General features: G+C 45.8%; 1 long non-coding RNA gene across 4 annotated transcripts in view; it reads right to left on the bottom strand.

Annotated features, from left to right (window-relative positions):
• Positions 1-18,569: 18,569 nt before the first annotated feature.
• LOC116082058 overlaps positions 18,570-25,413 on the bottom strand; it is a 12,874-nt gene continuing 6,030 nt past the window's right edge. For 3 of the 4 annotated variants that reach the window (XR_004115150.1, XR_004115149.1, XR_004115151.1), the window contains 3 exons: positions 20,393-20,530; positions 19,969-20,129; positions 18,570-19,342 (listed from right to left, as the gene is read on the bottom strand). This is a non-coding gene — a long non-coding RNA (uncharacterized LOC116082058). Of the gene's footprint in view, positions 19,343-19,968; positions 20,130-20,392; positions 20,531-23,338; positions 23,382-25,413 lie in introns of those variants that run through there. The other variant, XR_004115152.1, reaches the window with a different exon arrangement.

Genomic DNA, 25,413 nt, shown 5'->3' with positions numbered 1-25,413 from the left:
ACAAGGACCAGAAAGTTAATAGAACGAGGGTGGGGGTGCTGCTCCTCGGTATTGCTGCATGCAAAGGAGACCGGGTCATCGTGTCAGTACGTACAGCGTACAGACTGCAGGACTTCCAAAGGCGAGGTCACTCATATGCCAAGGGTCCAGAGTTCCATACAGCCCCCAGGGACAGTCAACACAGTTGTTTTTTATTTACAAGTATGCGCGCCCTCCCAGCTGTATTTCTGTTTGTACTCGTGGTCTTCGGATCCTGAAGCTTTAGTCACTGCTTACGTTGGCTTCTAGGGGGAGATTCCTTGACTCACAGGCTGTGGGACTCCTTAGCTGACTATTTTTCTGTCTTTCAGTCCTGTGCCTCAGACTACGATGCTCTCACCCAATCCCAGCAAAGCAAACAAACATCTCCTGTCCCCACTCTCCATTGATACCAAGGCTTTTAAATATTTTCTGATCCGCTCAAACTGACTTATTCAAATGCAGTTTTAAATAAAGGCAACAGACAAAATGCAGTTTTATGTGATTCTCTTTCCTAAAACCACCACAATGCTGATCCTCATCATTCCTCAGAAACACCAAAGGGATTCAAATGGCTGTTTGTTTACTTAGTGTGTGAGGGGGTCCCGGACCAGAATGGGGAGACGGCATCTCTCTCCCCCACATCCATTCCTTCTCTGCTATGCCTGCCAGAGGGCAGGGGGCTGGTCCCTTCTCTTGATGGAGCACCGACACTTGACTGTTTTACAGTCAACCATCCTGGCCGAGATGAGAGGGAAGGCAGCAGAAATCATCCCAGGCATCTCAAGGTCTGAAATGACGGTCCTAATTGGACAGATACAATTAATTCAAGCTCCTCTCAAGGCTCCCGCTTCCGACTTCCAGTGTCCTCATAAACTGAATGCTCAGAGCTAGCTGCTTCTTATCCACCAACTGCCATTCTAACTACCAGTGGGCTAAGAAACTCTTCAGGTCCACAGTTACTAGTGTAGGGTTGACTCCTGTCAGGTGCTGGCTTGACCATGTTTTACCAGCATATGAACCAACTTGGTGGTTTTCAGACTTCATTGTACTGGGTTTGCCAGGTGGTAATTTAAAAGAAGGAGGAGGAGGAGAAGGAGGAGGGGGGAGGGGGAAGAAAAGAAAAAGAAGAAGAAGGAGGAGGAGGAGGAGGAGGAGGAGAAGGAGAAGGAGAAGGAGAAGGAGAAGGAGAAGAAGAAGAAGAAGAAGAAGAAGAAGAAGAAGAAGAAGAAGAAGAAGAAGAAGAAGAAGAAGAAGAAGAAGGAAAAGAAGAAGGAAAAGAAGAAGAAGAAGGAAAAGAAGGTGTCTAGGCTCTGCCCCAGAAATCAACATTCAATGGGTATAAGTTGAAGCATTTAGCAAAAAACCCTTGAGCCCAGTGGTGGTGACACATGCCTTTAATCCCAGCATTTGGAAGGCAGAGGCAGATTTATTTCTGAGTTCGAGGCCAGACTGGTCTACAGAGTGAGTTCCAGGACATCCAGGGCTATACAGAGAAACCCTGTCTCAAAAAACAAAAACAAAAACAAAAACAAACAAACAAAAAAGCCTTTTGGATAAGGTTATAGACTTCAGAGGTTCAAAATCCAGGCACTCTGGAGAGCTATAATCTATTTTCATAGATCTGTTGTTTGGTGGTCTTGAATTAATTCGATTTTATTTTATAAAATATATATTTAAGTATATAAAATATATTTTATATGTTATTAATATAGAAATAATACTAAATATATAAAATAATACAATATTCCATATTAATTAGATTTTATATGTAGCTCTGGCTGGCCTGGAACCCACTATGTAAATCAGGCTAGACACACACTAAATTTTTCTTACATGCAAATTCTTCTGTCATTAACAATCATCTTGCTTTAGACTCCAATCTCCCTGTTTTGTTAAAATGAGGTTTATTGTTTATGAACACTAGGTCTCTTCTTGTCTGTCTTTCTTTGTTATAACCTTTTATGGCTTCTAATTTTGTTATTATTTGATGGCACTGGAAGAAGTAAATAGGAATGTGAAGGAAAGGGGCAAGAAGGAGAATGAAGACGTCACATAAAGAACTTCAAATACCACCTGATCTAGGAAGTACTCAATAAATACTATCTGTTGGACTGTCGTTGTAGCTCAATGGTGGGGAGCTTGTTTAGTCTGTGTAAGGCCCTGAGCACCAACAAATATAAACAAATCACACACACACACACACACACATACACAAACGCTCACGCTCACACACACACACACACACGCTCACGCACACACACGCTCACGCACACACACACACACACACACACACACACGCTCACGCACACACGCACTCACACATTTTATGGTCTCCAATACAATGAGAAACTGCCCTGCCTTGGGTTCACCTTTCATTGGCTGAATAAAACACACGTGGATGGAAAAGCAGGAGTGATCTCTCTCTTGCCAGAAGCCTGGGAAAAACTACTACTCAGGCAAACATCCAGATGTGGAGCTGCTCACTCATCCAGGAGCCCTTAGCTTTTCTTCTTCTTCTTTTTTTTTTCCGAGACAGGGTTTCTCTGTGTAGCTCTGGTTGTCCTGGAACTCACTCTGTAGACCAGGCTGGCCCAAAACTCACAATGATCCACCTACCTCTGCTTCCTGAGTGCTGGGATTCAATGGATATACCACCACCACTGAGCAAGGAGCCCTTTCGAAAGCACCGATTTGGATTTTGGTTTTGCTCTTGTGTGATGAAGCTCATACACTGTGGTACTTCTCAGAGTGGAGCCACGCCTCCTAGATTCTTGCTGCAAAATAACCAGAGCAGTGAGTTTGCAATCCTGAGAGAAGTGGCAGAATGTTCTAGGATTCTCTTAACACAATGCCTGCTTTGCTCTTCTGGGGTTCTACTTTTTCCTGTTCAGAGTGTTAACTACAAAAGAAGTCACTGTTACTCACAAAAACAATAACTAGTTACAGACACATCATGTAAATTCGTTCTTGCCACATCTGTTTATAGCCCCAAGCTGTTCTTAAGGAACAAGAAAAAGCAGGTACAATCCTCTTGGAGTAGTAATCTCAACCTCAAGGTATTTTAAAACAAGACACCTTTGCTGTTCTCCAGAGAAACTCCCTAGGCTGGCATATGGATGGGATACACCTTTAGTCTCACACTTGGAAGGCAGGGGCAGGTAGAGCCCCGTGAGTTCCAGGTCAACCTGGTCTACATAGAAAGTTCCAGCACAGTCAGGACTACACACAGAAACCCTGTCTCAAGCAGAGAGAGAAAATCAAAGGGAGAGACAGAGACAGGCAGAGAGACAGCCTGAAGGAGAAAGAAAAACCCAGAAAGTCTCTCAAACTCAACATACCCGTGCTTCAGGTTCTAGAATGCTGACATGGCAAACCTGTACAGTGTCTGACTGATATGGAGGATAAAGTGGAAGTCAATTATTTTACTTGTTCAAGAATAGGACATATTTTTTTAAAGATTTATTTACTTATTATATGTAAGTACACTGTAGCAGTCTTTAGACACATCAGAAGAGGGCATCAGATCTCATTACAGATGATTGTGAGCCACCATGTGGTGGCTGGGATTTGAACTAGGACCTTCTGGGCTGGAGAAATGGCTCAGCAGTTAAGGACATATTTTTTTTAAGCATAGGTGTGTATGTGTGTCTCTCTGTGTGTATCTGTAGGTGTCCCTGTGTGTATGTATCTGTATGTGTCTGTGTATGTATGTGCACTCGCACATGTGTGCAGGTACCCATAGAGGCCAGGCGAGAGTGTCAGATCCTCTGTGTGAGCCTCCCTGTGTGAGTGCTGGGAACTGAACTCAGGTTACCAAGTGCACCTGTTAAGACTTTTGTAGGCCAGGCTGTTTCCTTGTTGCTCTTTCCAGCTGAGAGCATCTTTGGAAAGAGCTCAGCTCCTAAAGAGCAGTATTTAATATTTCACTTTCTTGAAATGAGCAGGTAGCAGGCTGGATCAACCAAGCGATGTGGCCAGGGTTATGGTAAATACGTGACTGAGAAAGCATAATAATCAAGTCTCTTGATCATTTTTGCCCTTCCATTGGACTCAGTCGCCTGTTTGGGCTGTTTATGGTCCTGTGTGTCTGAGCGACGGTGACAGAAGGTGACATTGGGAAGTTGCATCCTTACATGGGTACCCAGAGCTACAAGCAGGTTGAATACTTGACATTTTTATTAATGGTCTGTGTGAGATCAGGCGCACTTGTTTGCATACCCCGCTCCCCAACTCTTGCCTACAAGAGAAAGGGATTCTTTCTCTAGAGTCAGGCCACACACATACACAACCTTCACACTGAAGGCACACAAGCATGCCCACCACCTGATCAGGATGGAGTGGGAGACATGGTCACCAGCCACACACCCACATACACACACATACACACACACACACAACCTTCACACCGAAGGCACACAAGTATGCCTACCTCCTGATCAGGATGGAGTGGGAGACACGGTCACCAGCCATATACGCACACAACCTTCACACTGAAGGCACACAAGCATACCTAATACCTGATCAGGATGGAGTGGGAGACATGGTCACCAGCCACACACACACATACACACACATACACACACACACACACACACACACACACAACCTTCGCACCGAAGGCACACAAGTATGCCTACCTCCTGTTCAGGATGGAGTGGGAGACATGGTCACCAGCCATATACACACACAACCTTCACACTGAAGGCACACAAGCATACCTAATACCTGATCAGGATGGAGTGGGAGACATGGTCACCAGCCACACACACACACACACACACACACACCCTTCACACTGAAGGCACACAAGCATGCCTACCTCCTGATCAGGATGGAGTGGGAGACATGGTCACCAAGAACATACTCTAGGACACAGCAGGGGACACTGTAGGAGGGACAACAAGAACACTCAGAGGGGAGACATGAGTCATGGTCAGATTGGCCATTCAGCAGGTAAACAATACACTGTGTCTGAAAACAGACTCCAACTGTTCTCTAGGAGGGTTGTCATGAAAGACCGTGGTTCACAGAGACCAATAGGCCTCACGTTGACTAGAAAGCAGCCCCAAGGTCCCTCTTCTGCCCCTGCCTTCCTGCAATATCACCTGGTTTGTACCACGTGTCAACATTTATTGGCCTGGTTTGGTAAAGAGACCAGGCTAAGCTGCATCCTGGTAAATGAAGTGGAGACTACATATGGAGATGGAGCTGCCAGAGGCCTGGTCAGTCTTCTTCAGTCCTTGCATTGTCTGTAATCACTCTGAGAAGAACGAAAGAGGCAGAGCAGACAAGAGGAAGCACAGGGTCCCTGTGAGAGTGGGCCTCTTGGTGGCTCAATTTCTTATGTGTTTGCCTGTATCATATGGCATCACCCTAACATCCCACAGGCTTTTCTCTTTCTGTGTTATAACCAACACTGGGGTACCGACTAGCTGCCAGACACCAGGGAGACCTGGGCACTAGAATGGGAATGAAGGTGCAGGGCTAAGGTGCCCTGTTGGATGGAAGGAGAGACTTGTAGACAGGTATAGATAGAAAAGACAAACACCAGGCAGGACGGGACTCATAGCTGCAGGGGTAACTCATGACGCTTGTCCGTGTAGAGCATACTGAAGCAATACCAGAGGGAAGCCAGGAGACAGACACAGGGTTCTGGAATGGGTCCTGGGGCTTGGTGGAACTCTGCTGAGCACTAGACAATCTATGAAGAGCTGAGTGTGACAAGTCACCTCTCACGTATCCGTGAAAACATAGGCATGAGGCTGCGGTGACTATGCATTCAGGTATTTCAGTGGAGGTGTCTGTGCTCAGGCTGGGTCTGACAGGAGGGCTTCCGGTGTTCTCTGAGACATGTTACCTTCAAGATCTCTTGTGCTTCAGAGACCAACGGAACTCAAGTGGGCCTTAGGAAAGGGCCCGGAGGACTTCAAGGCCCTTGCCTTCTGTAACCATGGGGTTGCCTGTAACATAGCATCTTCTAGGCTTAGCTGTGAATGGTGGTCACCAAGTCTGTGGTTAAAACAACCATGAATATGTTCAGCAGAACTTGGGAACAAAACCAAAACTAGTGGGTGGAGAAACAAGTCAGAAACGATCTCACTGTAGGAGTCTTGGTTTTCTGGGGCTCTTGGATATGGGGTTCTGGTAAGATATCCACATCCTCTCTCTTCTGGCTGGTACAGAAAATGAAATTCCCCCTAGATCAGGGCCAAGTCAAATTACAACGTGCCAAGGAAGGATAATTCAAATTCCAGCCCAGCACTGAAACCTACGTACAACAGGATGAAGACCCACTGGGTGCCAGGCACTGAACTAAGTACTTTGTTCTTCGGTCTTATCAGGGAGCTCTGCCATCATTCTTGTCTTAATTTACAAGGGAAACCGAGGCTTGGATTAAAGCAAATGGTGCAATAGATTACACAGAGTGTCACTTTCTGTCCTAGCTCCAGGGCTGGAGACGGAACCCAGGAACCCAGGAACCCAGGAACCCAGGAACCCAGGAACCCAGGAACCCAGGGCTGGCACATGTTCTGTGACTGCTCTTCGAGAGAGCTACTGCAGACATATTCTTAGCCAGCATTGCACCACTAGCAGCTTCATGCTAACATAAGTAAAAATTAAGCCACACAGCACAGTTTTCATGGGAGCTCTGCAAGAGTTCTGTCTGCAGTGAGCTTTTCCTGGCATAAACTGCCCACAGTTTTAAAAACAGAACACACACAGAGACGGTGGGGGTCGACTCCCACCTCTGTCTGGTTATATATGCCTGGAGTTGAGGCTGGAGGGGAATTGTCTTCGTGGCTGCCAGACAGAAGGCTGTTTGAACTTGACTGGTTATGGGAACTGACAAAGTGAACTTGAAGAGAAAGATAAACACACAACAAGTGTTCAAAGCTTCGGGTGTTATGATTGCTAATTGAGAAAGGCTCTAAATGATGCCTGCTGGGGCAAAGGAATTTCTCTCCAGGGGATTAGTGACTCAGAGTCATCCTGAGACTGGGCTTCTTCTGTGCTCACCCCCTAAAGAGAGAGAGAGGGAGGGAGGGAGAGAGAGAGAGAGAGAGAGGGAGAGAGAGAGAGAGAGAGAGAGAGAGAAAGAGAGAGAGAGAGAGCTCCAGGCAGACAGGGGCTGATGCACTTCCAAGGAAGCAGGACAGTGAAAGCACTTTTGGAGTGAGTCTCTTGGTACAAGCATGCAGACATACACCACATTCAGATTCACACATGTGCACACACACTCTTGGACCTTTATCTATGACCACAATGCACACACTTTTCCCACACTTGTTCTCTGGCATATTTACATATCACATCAGCACACTGGCAATCCCACATTCACATGCAAGCGGAACATGTTCGGAACATGACACTCGATCCTTGTACAGCTGTGTAGGGAATGAGATGGGGAATCATGAGTCTGAGGCTGTAATAACATCTCTATTGTAATTCTTTCAATGTGACATAATAGGCCTGCAAGTTATGTTGCAAATAATTTATTTTGAAGAAAAGAGCAATTGCTCTCTCTCTCTCTCTCTCCTTCTCTCTCTCTCTGTCTCTCTCCCTCTCTCTCTCTCTGTCTCTCTCCTTCTCTCTCTACTTCTCTCTCTGTCTCTCTCTCTCCCTCTCTCTCTCTGTCTCTCTTACTCTCTCTCTCTCTGTCTCTCTCCCTCTCTCTCTCTCTGTCTCTCTCCCTCTCTCTCTCTCTCTCTCTCTCTTTGTCTCTCTCCTTCTCTCTCTGTCTCTCTCTCTGTCTCTCTCTCTCTCCCTCTCTCTCTCTCCCTCTCTCTCTCTCTGTCTCTGTCTCTCTCTCTTGCACACACATGCACTTCACACCCTGCCCAGGCTTACTGCACTGACCTGCCCGCCCCTTTCAGGTTGAGTGTGTGTTCAGGCCCATCTTGCTTACTACGCTGCCTCTTCCCTATGCCAAGCCTGGTCACACTGTCCCTCACTTTACGTAGGTGTGTGACCAGAGGATGGTGCAAACAGACAGGGCTGTGTTGAATAACATCTCTTGAGAGAAAGGCCACAGCTCTCAAGCTGGAGCCAGCACATGCTTCAGTCCCCCTCCCCCTGAACCCTTAGCTTAGCTTGGTGAGAAGGGCTTTGAGAAATTATTCTGAGACCTTGTGTGCTTAAGCTTCTGAGTCCAATTCCCTTTCCTGAAAACTGAAGTTAATACATCACATTGTTGGGGAAGGCGTCAAATCCAAGGCTTCCAGGGACTAGCTATCCCCATAGGGGCTCTTATCAGCCATCTAGCTGATATGCTGCAAAATGTGTCTCCTGCTCACTCCCAGTTCACACTGGCAAGCTCTCCTGCCAAATGAGTCAGCTTTGTGTCACTGGTGCTACAATTTGCTTTAAAGGTGCCACACGGGCAAAGCTCCTTCAATGGTGTCTCTGATGACTGAACGCATTCAGAGGAAACCTTAAAGGCACCTTTGCTTTTCAACAGAGGACATTCAAGATGAGTCTATATGTCATGATCCCGGCCCCTGCCCCCGAGTTTGGGATCAATCCCAGGGTCTTAGACGTGTTGGACAAGCACTCTCCACTGAAGGCCCGGAAGTAAGAGCTTTCTTTGCGATCTGCTCCCTTCTTCCTTCCAATGTTTAATGTGCTCATAATAAGACCAGTTTGGGTTGTTGTTTGTTTGTGGCAATGCCGAGGATCAATGTTAAGGTTTCATGGCATGCTAGGCCTTCCCATTGTGCTATACTTCCAGCTCTAACTACTTTTTATTTAAGTGTATGTCCAGGTGGCTGTGTGAGTTTATATGCATCATCTGTATGCCGGTGCCCAAAGAGGCCGGAAGAAATAGATCTGTTCCCTGGAACTGGAGCTGCAGTGTGGGTGCTGGGAACTGAACCCAGGTCCTCTGCAGGAGCAGTAAGTGCTCCTAACTGCTGAGCCATCTCTCCAGCCCTCTTTTAATAATGGGGGGAAAAAAGTCAAGTGCCACAGCTCCTTAGACCTAGGAGCCGAAAACAACAAATGCTGGAGATAAAAATATCTCTTCTTAGTAGGACCATACTTTGCCCAGTGGGTCCTACTAGGCATCTTCCCTATGGTAAGAATGGCTAGTAAGTCCTATTTCTTGAGCTTCTCATGGCTTCCTTGTACTTCTTGTCTCTCACAGGCTTTTCCTTCTCACAGTGCTGACCAGAGGGCATGGCACAATTACCATTTAAACCTCATCCCCATCTCTCTTTTACCAGATGGCAAACCTCAGGAGGGCATAGGCCTCCTGGACTGTGGACAGGTGAATAGCCCATGCCCAGAATGGTGTGTGGTGTGAAGTGGAGCTTCCTCATGCTCATTGAATGGAGAACAAGCTACAGAGTCCTATAGAGAGCGCAGTAGCAGGCAGAGCATGGGCCTCTCCACTCTACAGACTGGCTGTCCTTGAAGATGGCGCTTTCCCAGCATCAAATACCTTCTCGTTCTCAGCCACGGAAGTGACTATTATCCTGGCAGGCACACTGAGATGATTGCTTGGTCTGGTACCTGAAGAAGGGTACTTAGCTGGTACTCAGCCTTGGGTTTAGCTGTCACCCAGTTGTTTCCTGTCCTTCTAAGGTCACACTCGGTTATGCTCCTGCCTTGGGGTAACCAACCTCAAAATATAATTCCTTAGAATAATGGTTCATTGCCTCGTGAGCCTATATGCAGACAAAGATTGGAGTGAGGGATGAAGACGAGATTATTTATGTTTGACTGGAGCCGGATGCGTCTAGAAGCTCATTCTCTTTGCACTGCTCCTGCTTAGTTCCTTTCTATTGCTCTGAGCAGAGGGCCCAACCCCCAACAATCTTCAGATCTTTTTGAGGGTGCTTTTTTAGCATTTGTCTCCTCTGTGCCTCTGAGATTCCTGCCAAGCAGCAGCCTGGGATGAATGCCACCAAGACAGCACCAGCCCATTGGAACCCACCAGCCATCATGGTGTCCCACCCCACCCTCTCAGCGCAGTCTCAGCAGGTAGCCTCACCTCTATGCAGGGCTAACTAACCCTCTCCTTCAGAAGGCCCAGGTAACTTTTTCCCTCCATCCTTCTCAGCTACCTTTCTCACACATTCATCTCTCTCCTTTCACATAGGCTGCTGGCCCCACCTGAGCTACCACCAAGCCCTCCCACAAATCTACACATCAACCCCATAACCTGTCTCTTGTATCAACTTCACTTACTAGAATGAGCTTCTAAGTCTCATTTATGATAATGGATGCCCATTCCCCACTTGATAAAGTCAAAATTACTCAGCTTGGTTCACAGAGCAGAGACCTGACTGGGACAGGGTGTGACAGAGTGCACATCACCACAGTGACAAGAATGCAATCAATCAAAGTTTAACAGTTACAATGAGTCTTGAATGCAACACAACAAATAAAGACACAAGCATTTAAAAAATACCAAAATAGGGGCTGGCGAGATGGCTCAGCGGGTAAAAGCACTGCTCTTCCAAAGGTCCTGAGATCGGATCCCAGCAACCACATGGTGGCTCAATGAGATTGGACGCCCTCTTCTGGTTCGTCTGAAGACAGCTACAATGAAGAGAGCTACAGTGAATTACGCCAGAGCTAGCGGGGCCAGAGCAAGCGAGGCTGGAGCAAGCGGGGCCGGCAGAGGTCCTGAGTTCAATTCCCAGCAGCCACACATATGATAGCTCATGGCCATCTGTACAGCTACAGTGTACTCATACACATAAAATAAATAAAATAAATCTTTAAAAAAAATACCAAAATATATTTTACAGGGATTTGTATAGGACTGGATTGTAGTTCAGTGATGTACACTTACCCAGGAGAGAGTCCCAGGGTTACACCACAAAGTTAACAAACCCCCAAAACTGTTCCTGCTATCCTCATGTCTCACCCAGCTCTTTCATGGTGGTGAAGCCGTGGTCTTTTCGGAATCGGTTTCCTTGGTTCTGCACTCTTCCTCCTCCCCACCACCAATTCTCATTCTTTGGGTTCAGGTTCAAATTTCAGTTCCTACAGCAAACCTTCATTTTCCCCCAAGACTGTGTGTGGGGCCCTGACATGAACTCCCAGGCCAGAACTGTCACTTCTTAGAAGTTGCATATGGGACCAATGGTCATCTCCTTCACCAACACTTGAGTCCCAAGCATTACTTCATTCCCAAGAGTGAAGACATAGGGTGTTATATGCAATGGATGTAACACTGATCAACTGTGGAGGGAGCAGTCTGCTAAAGTAAGCTAGCTACTTAGTGGCTGCATGCCCCAGAATTATACAGTGCCCAACCGAAACACACATAGCTGCCCAGCAAATGATTTATATGTGTAACTAAACGAATTTTGTTATCTTTGATGTTCTCTGTTAATAATGAAACGGATGTTTGGCAAAAGGAAAAATCTGATTTAGCAATGGCTTTGAAAAGGCCAAAGAATGAAATATCTGCAACGAGAGAGAGAGAGAGAGAGAGAGAGAGAGAGAGAGAGAGAGAGAGAGACAGAGAGACACAGAGAGAGACAGAGAGAGAGAGAGAACAAAAGCTGAAAGCAATGGTTGTGCATTTTAGATTCATGTTAGGGTCATGGGGGGGGGCTCTGAGAACACACGGTTCTTGGGCCCAGAGGTGACTTTAAGCTGTTTTTTTTTTTGGGGGGGGGGGCTTGGTTTGGTGTGTGTTTGTGTGTGTGTTTTAACATCTCCTCCAATGTCTCTAATGAGCAGCCAAGGCTGAGAACCTCCTGCCTAAAGAGCATCCAAGTGTATCCAAATAGCTCAAGAAACCCACCTGGCAATCATTAACCTCACTCTTCCACACCTGGCTCAGGAGCCACAGGCTGAGCACCAGGACAGAAGGACAGAAGCCCTTCTGGCTGCCATGGCTCTCCTTGCTGATTTTCTGCTGCTGAGTTGAGTGGAGGGAGTGCTTATCACTGCGTAGCACTGATCCACGCACAGCTCCTCTCTGGCTTTATATATCCATTCTTTTTTATAAGCATTCCTCCCTGGCAGGCACTCACACTCTATTTGATGTAGACCAGTGTAAACTTGTGTTTTCATGCTTTGGGTTCTCTTTACTGTTGTTGTGTAATCCCGGGACTCATGAATATTGGATAGGTTATCAGTGAAGCACAGTGGATACATGTGTATTACTGAAGCACAGCATGGCCCTATTCAAACCCTCCCTTATTAATGTGCTCTGCTATTGTTTTAATGCCCAAGCCTTTATTTTATTCATTGTGTTGTATTCAGGACTCATTGCAACAGTTAGTTTTTCACTGCATCTGTGTTACTGTGTGGTAACATGTAGCCTGCTACACCTTGTCCTACTTAGGTCTCTGCTGCTGTGTTGAAACACTAACCAAACCTACTTAGGGAACAAAAGGTTTATTTAGCTTACAGGTTAGAAACCACCATGGAGGGAAGTCAGGACCAGAACCTGGAGTCAGGAACTGAAGCCAAGAACATGGAAGAACACTGTTTATTGGGGGTTGCTCACTGAGCCTGGGCAACAGCAGCTGTGTATTCACAAGAAAAACTCAGAACCACCTTCCCAGGAATGGTCCCACCCACAGTGGGCAGGGCCCTGCTACGTCAATCATTAACTAGAAAAAAACCGTTCCACAGGCCCAGGCCAGTCTGACGGATGCCATTCCTCCACTGAGGGTCTCTCGTTTCAGGTGGCTCTAGCTTGGGTTCACAAAATGTAACTGCAACGGTTCTGGTGTGTCTCCACTTTCTTTTCCCATAGCCATCCACCCTGCTCATAGGTCCCCGAAACAATAGACAGCAGCGATCGGTTCTCACATCCCCTGATGTCCTGCGTGGCTGTTTACCCGGGATAAATAAATATCTTCCTGGTCTATGAAATATATAGTATAGCCCTTAAAAAAAAAAAAAAAAAAACTGGAGAGATGGCTCAGCGGTTAAGAGCACTGACTGCTCTTCCGAAGGTCCTGAGTTCAAATCCTAGCAACCCCATGGTGGCTTACAACCATCCATAATGAGATCTGATGCCCTCTTCTGGGGTGTCTGAAGACAGCTCCAGTGTACTTACATATAATCAATCAATTAATCAATCTTAAAATAAATAAATCTTTAAAAAAAAACATTTATATGAGTATTCTGTCTTCACACCACCCCCCCAAAAGGGGGAATCAAGTCCCATTATAGATGATTGTGAGCCAATCATGGGTGCTAGGAACTGAACTCAGGACCTCTGGAAGAGTAATCAGCGCTCTTAATCACTGAGCCATCTCTCCAGTCCCAGTATAGTTCTTATTTATTGTTATATATTATAAATGGATATTTTCACCACATTCAAAAGGTAAAAACAAGTGATTTTTGCAATAATAATGGACTGTAGCCCAATATATGTGAATGGCTGGAGGAAGCAATTTAAAAGCCCAGCATGGGGTCACATACCAGCAGTCCCAGCACACGGAAGCCAAGGGCAAGAGGACTGCTGGAAAATCAGGTAGCTAGCCTACACTACAGAGTGAGTTTGGGGCTAGCCTGGGCTACATAGCAAGCTCTGTCTCCTATAATCCCTGCAGTTCGGAATTGGTAGTGGGAAGATGAGGAATCGGAATCATCCTCATCGATATGGCAAGTTCAAGGCCAGCCTGGGCCCCAGAAGCTGTACACTCACAAGAAAACAGAAAGAAGGAAATTGGGGGGCTGGAGAGATGGCTCAGTGTTTAAGAGCACTGACTGCTCTTCCAAAGGTCCTGAGTTCAAATCCCAGCAACCACATGGTGGCTCACAACCATCTGTAATGATATCTGATGCCCTCTTCTGGCATGTCTGAAGACAGCTACAGTGTACTTACATATAATAAATAAATCTTAAAAAAAAAAAAAAAGAAGAAAAATGAAATTGAACATACTCCTTATGCCAGAAAAGTGGAACAATTTCAATATGTTGGTTTTATTTAAGCCTGGAATCCTTGCAGGTGGATTTCAGTGGAAGGACCAGTTCCCCACTGGGACTACTGAACAATTTCGAATGCCAGTCCATTTCTCCGTGGCCATTCCTTGGCTTTCTAAAGTGTTCATGGTCACACTACTTCTCATGCTGCAGGACCTTAGCAAAAATTCTTCCAGCCAAATAAAACCAAAATCTAAAGTCAGTTTAAGGGATCAGGCAATGGTCAGCCCTGAAAGCGTACATACAAGGAACGTTATAAAGACTGAGCAGGGTATATTTATCTATTTAGAAATAGATTTGCAGCCAGGCCATAGCGACACATGCCTTTAATCCCAGCACTCGGGAGGCAGAGGCAGGCAGATCTCTGAGTTCAAGACCAGTCTAGAGTGAGTTCTAGCATAGCCAAGGCTACACAGATAAACCCTATCTCAGAGGAAAAAAATCCTCTGGGCCTCAGTTTCCCCAGCTGAGAAACAAAGGCAGAGTTAGTGCCTGCCTTTTTTGTTTGCTTGGTTTGGTTTTTTTCCTTTTCTTTTTAAATTAAATTTATTTATTTATTCACTTTACATCCCAATATTGGCCCCCACAGGGCCTGTCTTTTGCTGTCAGTGTGAGATTTGTATGATGTAACACACCTAAAGCACACTGTACCTAAGGCATTGTTCACTTTGGATGTCCTAGAATATTCTTGGCCCTGGAAATACTTAGTAAGCATCATTGTGACGGGCAGAACCAGCCCACTCCAGTTCCTGCTCATATCTTTAGACTCATTTGTGGTGCATCCTACATAGAACACACAGCCTCTGACTCCCTGAATTCTTCCTATAACACACAGCCCCTGTCTATCACGTCCTGACCCTCCTACACTTGCCCACAGGTCTGTCAGCATTTTACTATATATCTGTTGCATTTACCCACCTAGATTAAAATTGGAGGAATCATGATCTGTCTGCTAATTCCTTTGTATCTCAGAAAGCCTTTGATAAGTTCCCATTGATGGAGTACTTTTGAATTGTTTTGTTTTGTTTTGTTTTGTTTTGTTTTCGAGACAGGGTTTCTCTGTATAGCCCTGGCTGCCCTGGAACTCACTCTGTAGACCAGGCTAGTCTCGAACTCAGAAATCCGCCTGCCTCTGCCTCCCAAGTGCTGGGATTAAAGGCATGTGCCACCACTGGCCAGCTACTTTTGAAATTTTGCTGGTATAAGAAATGGGTTTTTGTTTTGTTTGAGAAAGGGACTTGGGCATCCTCGTCTGGATCTAACTTTCTTTATCTCTGAGGATGACTTTGAACCCCTCAGCACCTACTTAAGACTGGGATTGCATGTGTGACCCACCAGACTCTGCAATAAATATGCTTACTTTTTTATATTTAAGACTTTTGATCATGTATTTATTTTATATTTATTTTATGTATTTGTTTTGTTATGTATGTATGTATGTATGTATGTATGTATGTGCACCATTGTGTGCCTGGTGACTGAGAAGCCAGAAAAGGGCATCAGATCCCCTGAAGAGTTACAGGTGGTTGTGAGTTGCCGAGTGGGTGTTGGGAATCAAGCCTAGGTCCTTTGCAAGAGCAACACATGTTCTAACCACTGAGATATCTCTCTAGCCCTTGTTTTTTTATTTAAATTCTGTGTATTTGTGTATGTTTGTGTGTGGCAGTCAGGAGACAGCTTGTGGCAGTCATGTCCCTCCTTCCACCAGGTGGGTCCCAGGAATGCAGGAATCTAGCTTGGGTTGCCAAGTTTGCTGGCAAACAGCTTTACCTGCTGGTCTATTTCTCTGGCCCCAGAGATGGTTTCAAACACTTTTCCTTAGCTTCCCAGTGTTCATACGCCTTTGAAGGTTATTGTCATACATTCTTACAAAACTTCACCTTTCATAGGCAAGCAGTTGGAAACCTCTCAATCGTTTCCCTCAGCTACTAATTGACCCATGGAATGTTCTGACACTCAGGTTTGAATGTACTGCTTACTGATTCCATTTTGTTAGTGATGTAAGAGTTAAGTGATGTAATATGCTTTGCATATTCTAAGGCAATAAAAAAGTGTGATAAGGCCTATAAATATTGAGCAAGTAAGTCCTCTTGTGATAAGTATTTAAGAAAAAGGGCCAGGCGGTGGTGGCACACGCCTTTAGTCCCAGCACTTGGGAGGCAAAGGCAGGCAGATTTCTGAGTTCGAAGCCAGCCTGGTCTACAGAGTGAGTTCCAGGACAGCCAGGGCTATACAGAGATACACTGTCTCTTAAAAAAAAAAAAAAAAAGAAAGAAAGAAAGAAAGAAAAAAATATTTAAGAAAAAAAAGTCACTAGGTGGTGGTGACTCGTGCCTTCAATCCCAGCACTCAGGCAAGCTGATCTCCATGAGTTTGAGGCCAGTCTGGTCTACAAAGCAGGTTTCAGGACAGCCAGCACTACACAGAGAAACTCAGTCTCAAAAATAAAAAAAAATAAAAAAAAAAACAAAAGAAAGAAAGGAAGGAAGGAAGGAAGAAAGGAAGGAAGGAAGGAAGGAAATCATGACATTAAGGCCTCTCCACACCATTGTGCATCGGAAGACTGTCCTCAGACACATTAAGGCCTCTCCTTTCATTTCTGCATGGGGAAGGAAGACTGTCCTTCAGCTTCTCTCTTAGAAAACATAAGACTCTTAGAGTCCAGTGGAAAGCAGTGATTAGCATCTGGGTGCAAACTTCTTCAGTCACTGTGACAGTTTTCAGAAGGCAGCCTGAAATGTATCTTTCGGATGTTACAAGTGTAACAAAGCATCCCCCCGCAGCACAGATGGTACCTGCTTCCAAAGAGCACAGAGCCCCGGGGAGGCAGGTACAAGGTCAGAGAACAGAGCGACCCCCCCACACACACACACACAAGGGCACAAGGTCTGCTTGGAGTTGAGCTTTAGGGAGCTAGAACCTTTGCATCTCCATCGCGGGTGACTAAGACTCTCACTCACAGAGTGTCTGGTCGCTGACCTGTTTAATTTTAGAGTAAACTGAGCACACATGGAACAGTGTCTTGGTGAGGTTAAAAGCACAGGCTTCAGCTGCTCAGATTAGAAGGTGAGCTCACCCTTGTACTAAATGACCCTCCGGAAGTCTCTAAACTGTATCCCCTTCATCTGCCAGTTGGGCTTGGTTATTCTCATAACCTCAGACAACTATGGAGATTGAATAAGAAAACACAGTGGTCAAGCGTAGCCCCAGATACAACCTTCTGTCATGACCAGGATGGATTCCAGGCCTGCCACATACCGCTTAAAGGCTGGGAGGGAGTCCCAGACCAGGAACCACTGAGTCAAGACATTCTTATAGGATGAAGCAGCTAGGCAGAGACATAAGTAGGATTAGGTGGGGGATGAAGGATGAGTGTCCTTCGAGTAGAAAGCGATAAATCAGGGAGTCTACCAAGCTATACTGAGCAAGAACAGCAAAGGTCACAGAACTGCTGCTAGGGGACCAGGTGAGAGGCCACTGTGTTATTCAGAAGCTGCGTTTAGTGCTCTACATAGCATTGAAGCGATGAGGTCATAGGAAGTTCATACACACCAAAGAGACCTGGGAAGTACAGTCGGCTGCTTTGCGATCCCTTGGACATACTGGTTACAGTTAGTATTGCCCCAGCAAATCTTGGTGGAACAGGCCCCGTGTTCCTCATGAACCTTGATGAGTCTGCTTCCTTCCTCATCCCTGGGTCAAACATCCAGCAAACCACACTCGACCTGCCCATCGGCAGCCATTCTCTACAGGGCAGGATGTAGACTTCAGCGAGTCATGAATTGGGCCTATTTTAGAAAGGTCAGAACCTGTCATCACTCGGGGGTTGGGGAGCTGTTTACCCAGTTATTGGATTCTCTGTGTTTGGATCTGTCTTCCTTCACTGATCACTGCTTTGGGGCCAGTGTAGTGGCATCAGGGAAGAGTGGAAAGAAACTACTGCTCAGCTGAGGTGGCTACAGCCCTGCAATCAGACAGATTAGCTGAGCCAGTGGAGGAAGTCACCACAAATTCCTCAAACCGTAGTCATCCTCTCTTTCATACTTTGCATCCTTTGATGCTAAAATGTGCTTCACATTCCTTATCCCGTACTGCCAATGACAGATGTAGGGGTGAGGGGTACATGGACCCATGTGACCACCCCCTCTCCCTTGTGTGTGTGTGAGAGAGAGGTAAGGGGGTGTTTCCTGTAGCTCATAATGGCCTCTAACTCACTATGCTACAAAGATCTGCCTCTGCCTCCCAGGTTTATACAGACTAGGTAAGCATTTCACAACTGAGCTACATCTGCCAACTTGACGGCTTAAATCGGGTCCTTTTTTGTTGTTTTCGGGATGGCACAGCATTCTGAAGCTGGGTCACTATTTTAGCAAGCTTTACATCAACAGTAGTGTCAAAAAAAAAAAAACAAACAAACTGAAGTTTACTGTGAGCAAGCTGCAAGTAAGGCTCAGAACCTGGCTTCATACACTCCTCACACTGATACCTTCAGGGAAATGGGACAATTGCTCTCCCTCTGTGGATAACCAAGTGTAGACTCAGAGGGTCCAGGTAACTTATCCAGTGTTCCGTAGCTGGTGTGTGGGTGAGCAGGGAGGAGAGCTCTAAAACTGGGTCTTGATCAAAGTAAACGGATATACAATGTATTACTTGTGGAAATTGTGATATTTAGTAAGAGGGAAGTAATACAAATTAGGTTTATTAAGTGAATACTTTTGAAAAGTTATCTTAAAGCACTAACACGGTGGCCTATGTGTCCTTGGCCATTTTCACGAGCAGGTAAAGAGCCTGTTGCCCTGTCCGAGTCCTGATGATCCCCTTAGTACCCACAGCCCTTTAACAGCAGTACTGAGCAGCCTCATGGATGACCAGCCTGCAGAGCATATGCCACGTGGGCATCTGCTGCCCAAAGAGAGCAGATGGGAGGAGGATGCTAAACAGGCCTGCAGACTACCAGACTCCATCAGCTCAGGGCCCTGAGGAGCTTTCTCTCCTGGGAGCCAGTCCAGCAGGTTTGGCTCTGGTGGACAAGTCTGAGCTGGACAGACCAAGCAGGAAGCACCAGTTCCCGCGCTGCATGACTTGCTCCCAAGTTTTGTAGCATAACCTGTCCTGCGCAAGGGAAAAGGGTTCCCAGCAAACTGGCCTGACAGCCCAACGCTGTCTCAGACTCCACTCGGAGGCTTGTGTTCTCACGCTGGAATTTTGAAATTCCATCTTTAGAGCAACCTTGGGGGACACCTTTCCATGCCACTTATTCCTGTGAGAATGACGTCTCCAATCTACGTTTTCTCTATCTCCAACAGCCCCCTAGGTGAGCAGAGGGCCAGCAGCCAGCTCAGGTCTCCTCTCTGCACCCCAGGTCTGTATCAGCCAATGAGGGACTAGGATGCAGTAGGCTTACGTTATAGTCTTGAATCTGTCACGGGCAGAATAAAAACAGAGTCAGAGTTTACAAAAGCAAACAAATATACCCTGTCTCTTCAATTCAACAAGAATGGAATCGTGAGGGGAAATACAGCATCTACGAAGACAGCCTGTATTCTAACCCCATGTCCCCAAGAGGGGAAGCTTGGGGTTTTTCCAGACTGGAGGGAAGTCCCCAAGCCTGGCAACTTTACATAAGTCCTCAACTGATCCAAGGTACCCTACCCAAAGCATGGCATGGCAAAGGACACCACATTCCCACACCAGTGCCATGACTGCTTAGTTTGGGCGTCATCAAAGAGATAAAAGACTGTGGATTTGGGGCTGGAGATGTGTTGTTTACTGGCAGAGCTCTTGCCCAGCTCCTGCGAGGCTTGTGCTCGCTCACCCAGCACAGAAACAAAACAAAACACCCACAACAGTAACAAAGCCCCATAGGGCTCTGGCTGAGAGAACCGTTTTTCTTTATTACAAGAAAGAAATGGAGGTTCAGACAGTACTGGGAACCTTCCAGAGGCCATCAATAGAGAAATTTGGGGGCTGAGCTATGGGCCACAGTCTTGGCTGCCAGCCCAGGGTTAAGGAGCAAATAAAAGACGATGTTCACCCCTAACTCACCAAGTTCCCATCTGTTTTCCACTTGGTCATGTGATTGCCGTGAGGATTTAGTAGGCTTCACATCGGGAGCCCTGGCTCCCCCAGGGGACTTCCTGTCATCTTGGATTACCTCTGGTGAGCTTGTCTAGAAACTCCACACCGTTTGCCATTAGTTTCAACATCTACGAGGAAGGAGAGAAGAGAGTCTCTGTGCTAGTTAAGTCATCCTTTGGCTTTCCATAAGCCTTGGAGAAAATAATCGAGGGGTTTGGGGGAACTACGGAAAGGTCACAAAGGTTTGCAGGTTTAACGTTTCGTGGGAACATGCGCACGTTTGGACCGGCCCCAAGTGCGGGGTTGACCAGTTTGACAGGTAACAATTAGAGAGGAAGAGTTTACAGGGCTGGAATGTGGCTAGAGAGGCCGCGGTGGGGATCTGGCGTACCTGCTCGGCAGGTGGGGCCTGCTGCTAGGACAGGCATGTGCACGCACAGCATTCCAGAGAATCGGTTTTCTTTTAAAGCCGCGATGACTGCAGGGCACGAGAGGGTTGGGTTGAGCCTGGCTGGGAGCCGTTACCAGTCTGCAAGGTAAAGAAGCAAAATAAATAGGTTCCTGAAGACAGCTCAAGGGAGAGACCACAAAGGCATTCAGAACTTCTTTTTTTAAAAAATGTCTGAAATAAATGTGTGCTTTTGTCTCAAAACTTGAGAAACCCCAGACTGGTACAAAATGCCAAAGATAATAGAATGGAAATCTCCTCCTCCTTCCTCCTCCTCCTCCTCCTCCTCCTCCTCTTCCTCTTCCTCCTCCTCCTCCTCCTCCTCCTCCTCCTCCTCCTCTATTTTTCCTTCCATTTTAAAGAAGCGAGAATATTGTGATCCTGGGAAAGTCTCTGTGAAGGGTGCTATCTTGCCTGATACAGTCTAGAAATGTTTATTATTTTTTCTCAGAGTTGCTGCAGAAGAGAAAGCTCTTTCCCCTCAATAAACTGTAGCTAATGTGTATGTTTTGAAAGCTATTTTGGGGCTTGGGTTTGAATTCTTCTGGAGAATACTTGTCTAAATGAGCAAGACCTTGGATTCTACTCAGCCCAGGAAAGAGAAGTGAGGGACTGTTTCTGATAAAACATGCTTAAAGAAAGGTAGTTGTAAGTAAAATTTTTCTTTTGGAGTGTTTAAAATAACCAGCTAATTGGGATAATATTTGTGTACACATCCACACACGTTAGCCCCCATGAGCTAGTCTAGAAAGTCCACACGGTTCACATTCATAAGGAAGGGGAAAAGAGTCTGTGTGTATATACAGATGTGTGTGTGTAAATATAAATAATACAGTACAATGTAGAATCTATACTGAGGCTCATACACATAATAAATATGACTTTCTACATTCATGTAGGGACTCTAGAGTGCTTGCCTAGCATGCATGAAACTTTGGGCTCTATCCCAGTGCCATATACACATGCCTGGCTGCTCTCAACACTTGGAGGGGAAAGCAGGTTTAACATAAGGGCAGCCTGAATCACAGGAGACCCTGCCTTAAAAGACACAATAGCAAAAAGAAGGTGTGTGTGTGTGTGTGTGTGTGTGTGTTTAGGATACCATTGTAACTTCCCTGTCTCATATGCACAGCTGCTGAGAAGGGAAGAAGCCAGAGTCGGCTGTGGAGATTATAAAGTAACGAGGAACCTGGCAGACTCAACACTGAAAACCTCCACATAACCTACCTTTTACTTCTGTTTACAAGTTAGTTCTCTAAAACCCAGGTCCCTTTCCTTCTCATTTTTTTGTCACTGTGGGCATTCTGCCCACACCTGAGGGGCAGACACTTCCGGATTGCTAGGAGAGCTCAGAGCTCTGTAGCCCTCAGGCCAGTAGGAGTCAATTCCACCCAATTAGAAGATCTTGCAGTCCAACAGGCAGGAAGCAGACAAGCCAACAGAAAATTAGCTGTCTGCGTGTAGACTCCTGCGTGTGGCAAGATGGCTGCTGACACAGTAATTTAATGAAGACAGCGTTTCAACAAACGAAATGTCATGAATGGTAACAATACAATGTGAGAAAAGTATGCCCTGCCATGGTGGCACACCAGGGCTGTGGTGGCTCACACCTTTAACCCCAGCACTCGGGAGGTAAAGGCAGTCAGATCTATGTGAGTTCTAGGCCAGCCTGGTCTACAGAGCGAGTTCCAGGACAGTCAGGACTACACAGAGAAGCCCTGTTTGGAAAAACAAAACAAAGAAATGAAAAGTCAGAACAGTGGCCATGCTCAGTGGGTGAACACATTCTGCACAAGTATGGTCAGGGTTCAAACACTGGCTCACTTCATCTCCATCACAACTCTGAGGCAAGCGTTCTTATGACAGCCATTGTACAGAGAAGGACAGGGAAGTCCCAGAACTTGCTTCTGATCTTCCTTCTGGTAGGAGTTAAAACCTGAACATAGACAGCTGGTTCATTCATTCAGAATCTAAGCTGTTCAGAGCCTTGTGTAGGCTTCAAGTTTACCAAGAGATGTTGAGAGAGAACCAAGCTGGTCTTTCTGGTCCTTCATAGAGTCTGATTATTATCTCATACTCTAAGTCAGACCTTTCCTGTCTCCCCTAGATGGCCTCTTAGCCATACAAACACTTTATATCCTGCCCTCATTGATAATACCTCCAACCGACATGCCAGAGACACCGACCTTCACATCTGCCACACCCTGCTCACACTAAGACATCCTTAGCAGCTGGGTCTCTATGAGAAAAAATCAATGGGCATTTTCTAGGGTAGAGTGCATTTGTATAGTAGGCAGTGCATTCACATAGTAGGCGTGCTTTGTTTTATTTGTAAAAATAGAGAGGAGCCGATTAAAGTTTTGAAGTTTCTGGAACAGGACTCCTCATGGGTGCGATGTGTTGCTATGACAACCAACGTACCTCATCAATCAGAAACATTTGCATGTCTGCTCTGACCACTACATGCTAGTTGACCTGCCTGGGTTTTGATATATGAGGTGTGTAGTGGTTTGAATAGGAATGGTCCCCATAGGCCATCTGAATGCTTAGTCACCAGGGAGTGGTACTAATTCAGAAGGATTAGGATGTTGAGGCCTTCTTGGAATGGGTGTGGCCCTGTTAGAGGAAGTGTGTTGCTAGGGGGTGGGCTTTAAGGTTTCAGAAGCTCATGCCAGGCCCAGTCCCTGTTTCTTGATTGGGATGTAGCTCACACAGCTACTTCTCCAATATCAAGTCTAGATGCCAGCACGCCCTTTGTGAACTAAACTTCTGAACTTGTAAACCAGCCCCAATTAAATGCTTTTTTTTTTTTTTTTTTTTTTTTTTTTTTTTTTTTTGGTTTTTTGAGACAGGGTTTCTCTCTGTAGCCCCGGCTGTCCCGGTACTCACTCTGTAGACCAGGCTGGCCTCGAACTCGGAAATCCGCCTGCCTCTGCCTCCCAAGGGCTAGGATTAAAGGCGTGCGCCACCACTGCCCGGCAAATGCTTTCTTTTTTAAGAGTTGCTTGGGTCATGGTGTTTCATCACAGCTACAGAACAAAGACTAAGACAGGGACTTCTTAGGAATCCTGAAAAAAAAATTAATATTACGAAACAGTCTGTCCTTCCCATTTTTCAAAGATGGCTATGTCAATTTAAAAATAAAAAGGTTTTTTATTAAGTAAAAAAAAAAAACTCCAAAAGTTTTTTGTTTCTGTTTGTTTGTTTGTTTAAGATTAAAAGAAGCTGAGCTGGAGAGATGGCTCAGTGATTAAGAGCACTGACTTCTCTTCTAGAGGTCCTGAGTTCAATTCCCAGCAACTACACAGTGGCTCACAACCATCTGTAGTGGGAAACCCATGCTCTCTTCTGGTGTGTCTGAAGGCAGCTACTGTGTGCTCATATATACACAAAACAAATAAATGAATCTTTTAATAAAGCTTTTTTATTCATATGTATGTGTGTGTGTATCTGACTGTGTGGCATGAGTTTTGGTCCCCATAGAGTTCAGAAGAGAGTATTGGATGCCCTGGAACTGAAGTTACAGGTGGTTGTAAGCTACCCACATGGTGACTGGAAAAAAACTGACGTCCTATGGAAGAGCAGCAACAGCTCTTAACCACTGGGCTACTTCTCCAGGCCTGCAAAGTTGTCTTTTCAGAGAATGACAGCACTAAGAATGAAGATGCTCAAACCAAGCCATATGATGAAGAGTTTAAGGAACAGGCCATATGTTCTCCAAGATGAAGCTCTGGTAGCCCCATGTAAGTTTCTATACAGACGGTCTTTCTTCTAGATGCCATGGTGATTCTAAACAGGAGTCAAGACTCACTTAAGTTGTTCCTGAATAGTGAGATTTATTCAGAGTACCCACATGCATGGAATGTATAGGAAGTTGGTCTCAAGGGCAGGAGCCCAGACAGCTCCCCAATATGTTTTTCTGCATTTAAAAACTTCTCTTCATAGCTCAGTCTCCTCCTGTCTCCAATCCATAGCTCTATTGGTCTGCAAATGGCTATCAGTAAGCAAGTCTGCACAATCTCTCAGATCCAGTCCCAGAGCTAACGCCTTCAGGATGTCTTGGCTCTTCTGACAGATGCACTCCTGGCTCAGAGACTAAGCTGGACCACGCCAAGGCTTTTGTCTGTGAATGGACTGCACTGGAGATCCCGGTCCTTATCCAGTCCAGGCAGATGCTGGCACCTGATTTGTGGCCTATTTAGCAGACGCCAGTTGGTCAAGAAACATTAGACTTCTAACTTCTTCTGTTTGTTTGTTTGTCACTATGTAGCTCTGGCTGTCCTGGAACTCATTATATACACAGAGATCTGCCTGCCTTTGCTTCCCAAGTGTCAAGAACAGAGAAATGTATCACCATATCCCAAGAGACTTTCAGACTTCTTAATGGTAATTGCTAAAATGTAGGATACATTCTGGGTTTTTTTCTTTGGCAGGGGGAGGGTTTCAGGGAAGGGCTTGATTTTTTGAGACATGGTTTTTCTGTGTGGCCCCGGATGCCCTAGAACTCACTCTATAGACTAGGTTGGCCTCGACCTCAGAGATCTTGCCTGCCTCTGCCTCCTGTGTGCTGGAATTAAAAGGTGGGGCACCACTGCCCAGGGTGGGATACAGTCTTAAATACTAAATACTGAGTTTGAAATACATTTTCCACCATTTTATTCTACTATTTTGTTCTGTTTTCTTATGTCTTATTTTATGATAGGCTCTTGCTACATGGTCCAGGCTGGCCTTGAACTCACAACCTTCCTAGTTCTATCTCACACATTTTGGGCTACAGGAGTAAACCACCACACATTGTTTCATTCCATTTTAAAATGAGAATCTCAGCTGGGTGGATGTGGCACTTTAATCCCAGTGTTCAGAAAGCAGAGGCAGGCAAATCTTTGAGTTCAAGATCAACCTGGTCTACAGAGTAAGTTCCAGGACAGCCAGGGCTACACGGAGGAACCCTCTCTCGAAAAACC

Source organism: Mastomys coucha, unplaced genomic scaffold (assembly GCF_008632895.1).
Source record: "Mastomys coucha isolate ucsf_1 unplaced genomic scaffold, UCSF_Mcou_1 pScaffold7, whole genome shotgun sequence".
In the NCBI taxonomy this organism is placed as follows: domain Eukaryota; kingdom Metazoa; phylum Chordata; class Mammalia; order Rodentia; family Muridae; genus Mastomys; species Mastomys coucha.
This window is presented reverse-complemented; position numbering and strand designations above follow the sequence as displayed.